Source organism: Zingiber officinale, chromosome 2B (assembly GCF_018446385.1).
Source record: "Zingiber officinale cultivar Zhangliang chromosome 2B, Zo_v1.1, whole genome shotgun sequence".
Classification (NCBI taxonomy): Eukaryota; Viridiplantae; Streptophyta; class Magnoliopsida; order Zingiberales; family Zingiberaceae; genus Zingiber; species Zingiber officinale.
In genome coordinates, this window is record NC_055989.1 from 56,479,023 (window position 1) to 56,485,022 (window position 6,000).

A 6,000-nucleotide genomic window follows, 5' to 3' on the forward strand; every position below is an offset into this window, starting at 1 on the left:
CGGTCTTTGTCCTCTCTAGAAGAGGGACCTTGAGTCTTCGAAAGACTCACGTCATGTGACATCGGCAGAAATCCCTTCTTAGAGTTCTGCATGACAAACCGTAGGAGTACCTTGTCAATATATGTACTCTGACTTAGGCCAAGCAACCTCTTAGATCTATCTCTATAGATCTGTATGCATAGAATGCGGGATGATTCACCTAAGTCCTTCATTGAGAAACAAGTGCCTAGCCAAGTCTTGACAGACTGTAGCAAAGGGATGTCTTTCCCAATTAGCAGTATGTCATCCACATACAATATGAGAAAGACAACTATGTTCACTACAACCTTCTTGTAGACACAAGGTTCATCTTCATTCTTGATGAAACCAAACTGTTTGATTGCATCATCGAATCGAAGATTCCAGCTCCGAGAAGCTTGCTTTAGTCCATAAATGGACCTATGCAGCTTGCATACTCTGCCAGTATGTTGTGGATCTTCAAAACCCTCAGGTTGTGTCATGTACACATCCCCGAGTAGGTTTCCATTCAGAAACGTGGTTTTGACGTCCATCTGCCATATCTCATAGTCATGGTATGCTGCAATAGCAAGCATGATTCGAATGGACTTAAACATCGCTACTGGAGAAAATGTTTCATCATAGTCAATACCATGAATCTGCTTGAAACCTTTAGCTACCAAGCGACCCTTATAGATAAGTCCATCCATGTCAATCTTTCTCTTAAAGACCCACTTACACCCAATGGATTTGATCCCTTCAGGTGGATCAACCAAAGTCCATACTTGGTTAGTGTACATGGATTCCATCTCGGATCTCATGGCCTCTAGCCATTTCTCAGAATCTGGCCTCATCACAGCTTCCTGATAGGAGGTAGGCTCATCCTCAATGAGCACAACATCATCATGGTCAGACAAGAGAAATGAGTATCTCTTAGGCTGACGACGTACCCTATCAGACCTGTGAATAGGTAGGTCTACTTCAACTGGTAGTGGTTCCTCAACTCCTTGTGGAACAACATCATCCACAACACTTTATGGCCCCAGTTCAACTTCCATCGAGGCTTCTGTGCTATGATCCACGTCTTGAACTTCTTCAAGATCGAACGTACTCCCACTAATCTTTCTAGAAACAAAATCCCTTTCTAGAAATACCCCAGTCTTAGCCACAACTATCTTGTGTTGACTGGGAATGTAGAAGTAATATTCCTTCGTTTCCTTGGGATATCCAATAAAATAGCACTTATCGGATTTGGGTCCCAGTTTATCCGAGACTTGACGTCGAACGTAAGACTCACAACCCCAAATCCTCATAAAAGACACCTGGGCATCTCTCCCAATTCATATCCTATATGGTATCTTTATTACAGCCTTAGATGGAACTCGGTTGAGAATGAAAATTGTTGTGTCTAGAGCATAGTCCCAAAGAGATGTAGCAAGATCTGTGTAACTCATCATAGATCGTACCATATCTAATAAGGTACGATTCCTCCTTTCGGACACATCATTCCACTGTGGTGTTCCAGGAGGAGTGAGTTAAGATAGAATCTCACACTCAGCTAAATAGTCACGAAACTCATGGCTAAGGTATTCACCACCTCGATCTGATCAAAATAGCTCATCATCGCCTCCATATATCAAGAAATATTCTTTAGTCCTTCTTAAGTACTTAAGAATATTCTTGATCGCTATCCAGTGACTTTCACCTGGGTCTGACTGATATCTGCTCGTCATGCTCAAAGCATACGAGACATCAGGACGAGTACATAGCATGACATACATGATAGATCCTATAGCTGAGGCATAAGGGATCTGATCCATGCGGTCTCTCTCCTCTCTAAAAGAGGGACCTTGACTCTTCGAAAGACTCACGTCATGTGGCATCGCCAGAAATCCCTTCTTAGAGTTATGCATGGCAAACCGTAGGAGTACCTTGTCAATATATGTACTCTGACTTAGGCCAAGCAACCTCTTAGATCTATCTTTATAGATCTGTATGCCTAGAATGTGGGATGCTTCACCTAAGTCCTTCATTGAGAAACAAGTCTCAAGCCAAGTCTTGACAGACTGTAGCAAAGGGATGTCTTTCCCAATGAGCAGTATGTCATCCACACACAATATGAGGAAGACAACTATGTTCCCTACAACCTTCTTGTAGACCCAAGGTTCATCTTCATTCTTGATGAAACCAAACTATTTGATTGCATCATCGAATCAAAGATTCCAGCTCCGAGAAGCTTGCTTTAGTCCATAAATAGACCTATGCAGATTGCATACTCTGCCAGTATGCTGTGGATCTTCAAAACCCTCAAGTTGTGTCATGTACACATCCTCGAGCAGGTTTCCATTCAGAAACGTGGTTTTGACGTCCATCTTCCATATCTCATAGTCATGGTATGCTGCAATAGCAAGCATGATCTGAATTGACTTAAACATCGCTATTGGAGAAAATGTTTCATCATAGTCAATACCATGAATCTGCTTGAAACCTTTAGCTACCAAGCGACCCTTATAGATAAGTCTATCCATGTCAGTCTTTCTCTTAAAGACTCACTTACACCCAATGGGTTTGATCCCTTCAGGTGGATCAACCAAAGTCCATACTTGGTTAGTGTACATGGATTCCATCTCGGATCTCATGGCCTCTAGCCATTTCTCGGAATCTGGTCTCATCACAGCTTCCTGATAGGAGGTAGGCTCATCCTCAATGAGCACAACGTCATCATGGTCAAACAAGAGAAATGAGTATCTCTCAGGCTGACGACGTACCCTATCAGACCTGCGAAGAGGTAGGTCTACTTGAACTGGTAGTGGTTCCTCAACTCCTTGTGGAACAACATCATCCACAACACTTTGTGGTCCCAGTTCAACTTCCATCGAGGCTTCTGTGCTATGGTCCACATCTTGAATTTCTTCAAAATCGAACGTACTCCCACTAATCTTTCTAGAAACAAAATTCCTTTCTAGAAATACCCCAGTCTTAGCCACAACTATCTTGTGTTGACTGGGAATGTAGAAGTAATATCCCTTCGTTTCCTTGGGATATCCAATAAAATAGCACTTATTGGATTTGGGTCCCAGTTTGTTCGAGACTTGGCGTCGAACGTAAGCCTCATAATCCCAAATCCTCATAAAAGACACCAGGGCATCTCTCCCAGTCCATATCCTATATGGTGTCTTTATTACAGCCTTAGATGGAACTCGGTTGAGAATAAAAATTGCTGTGTCTAGAGCATATCCCCAAAGAGATGTAGGAAGATCTGTGTGACTCATCATAGATCGTACTATATCTAATAAGGTACGATTCCTCCTTTCGGATACACCATTCCACTGTGGTGTTCCAGGAGGAGTGAGTTGAGATAGAATCCCACACTCAGCTAAATAGTCATTGATCCTGTCCGAACGCTGAGTCGATGGACGCTGGGGACGTGGCGCTCTCCGCTGTCTTCGACTGGCTGCATGAATCTCCGGCAAACCTGCAAGGAAGTCGGGCCAGGAAGGGGTTCCTGGCGATGACCCTCCGACGCTCAAGTCAGGCAAGAGGAAAACGATGAAGTGGCTATCAAGATGAAGGATTTCGTACCTCCGGCGAAGTCAGAGAGCTCTTATATAGAGCTGTGGGGAGGCTTGTGCACATCTACCGAGGTGTACACGTGTCCTGTACCATACCTTAGTATGGGCTTGCCAGAGGAGCATGCCTGACAACATACTGCTACAGTCTGAGCACCTCTCTGATGGGACAGCAGAACCTTTCGTCGTACGATTCTGCGTATGGCCTGGTCGTCAAATATGCCTGCTATCAGAAGATGTTCCCAAATGTCCCCTTGTCTCCTTTTTCCCCAAGCCGAGCGTCCATCCGCTCGGCAGGCATCGGTCCGACCGGGCATAGATGTCGGTCCGACCGGAAAGACTTCATCCCATCATGTGCTCGACTAAGAACGTCCCTTTACAGTATTACCGATTTACGCCTCGGCCGAGCGGGTTGCCCGCTCGGCCCGGCGACCTTGTTCACCATGAGCGTCGGAAACTCGACTCCCTGTCGAGTTATCTTTGATTCCGCCAGGACCCGTTCGGCCGGTCGACTTAACCCTTCTCCGGTCAGCCGGACCTCATGCTGACCCTTTTGACTTTTGACCACCACGTGGCGTTGACTCCCCTCCAGAGGGTCCCCCGTACGAACGGCCGGATCAGTCACGAAACTCATGGCTAAGGTATTCACCACCTCGATCTGATCGAAATATCTTAATACTTTTACCAAGCTAGTTTTGTACTTCATTCTTGAATTCTTTGAAGTTTTCAAAGGATTCTGACTAATTGTGTCATCAGGTACACATAGCCATATCTACTGAAGTCATCAGTAAATGTAATGATGTACCTATAACCACCTCTAGTAGTGACATTGAAAGGGCCACATACATCACTATGTATAAGACCTAACAAGTCAGTCGATCTCTCACTGTATCCACTAAAGGAAGTCTTGGTCATCTTGCCTAGAAGGCATGACTCGCATGTCTCATATGATTCAAAATCAAATGAGTCCAGCAAACCATCTTTATGGAGCTGGGATAAGCGTTTGTCATTTATATGACCTTAGCGACAGTACCAGAGATAGGTTGGGTTCATGTCATTTAACTTGAACCTCTTGGTACTTATGTTATAGATAGGGCTCTCAAGGTCTAGAATATAGAGTCCGTTTATCAGAGGTGCAGTACAATAGAACATTTCATTTAAATAAACTGAACAACATTTGTTCTTTATAATAAATGAAAAACCTTTCTTGTCCAAACAAGAAACTGAAATTATGTTCTTAGTTAAAGTAGGCACATAACAACAATCATCCAACTCTAGTACAAACCCAGAGGGCAGAGATAGAAAATAAGTCCCTACAGCAACAGCAGCAACCCGTGCTCCATTGCCTACTCGTAGGTCCACCTCGCCCTTCGTCAATGCCCTGCTATTTCTTAGTGCCTGCACATTAGTACAAATGTGAGAAGCACATCCGGTATCTAATACCCATGATGAAGAAATAGATAGATTGACTTCTATAACATATATACCTGAATTGGAAGTCTCACTTCTCTTCTTCTTAAGATCTTCCTGGTAGACTTTGCAGTTCCTCTTCCAGTGCTCGGTCTGACCGCAGTGGATGCAAGTAGCATCCTTTGCGACCCCTCATTTAGGCTTCAGTGCCTTGCCTTTGCCCTTGGCTTGGGACTTTCCCTTGCCTTTAGACTTGCCCTTGCCCTTGTGTTTCTGAACCATTAGAATAGAGTTTGGCTTAACCTTCTTAAGGTTGAGCTAAGCAGTTCGTAACATACTAAGCAGTTCGGGCAATGGCTTGTCAATTTCTTTCATGTTGTAGTTCATGACAAACTGACTGTAGCTCTCTGGCAAAGACTGCAAGATCAGGTCAGTGGCCAGCTTTTGGCCAAGTGGGAATCCTAACCTCTGTAGATTCTCTATGTCCCCAATCATCTTGAGTACATATGGACCTACGGGAGCCCTATCTGACATCTTGCATCAAATAGTGTCCTTGAGATCTCAAATCTCTCGTGTCGCGCTTGTCCTTGATATAGTTGACGAAAATGTTCAACCATATCATAAGCACCCATTAACTCATATTGCTTATGAAACTCAAAGTTCATGGTCGCGAGCATTAGACATGATACATCTAATGCATCATCTTGATGCTTCTTGTAAGCATCTTTGTCTGCTCGCGTGGCATTGGCAGAAGGAGCCTCCGGAATGGGCTGCTCAGGAGCGTACAGTTTACGTTCTTGGGTGAGAACTATTCTCAGATTCCTGTACCAGTCTAGGAAATTTGCTCCGTTGAGCTTGTCCTCGTCAAGGACAGAACGCAGAGAGAAGGTGTTCGTGTTTGACGTCATGGTAATCTACAACAAAAAAATCTAGAAAATAAATAAACATCATATTCTAGTAATCACTTAATTAGGCCTTTTTAATTAAATGATGCTCCCACTGTATTCTATAATTCATGTGGGAC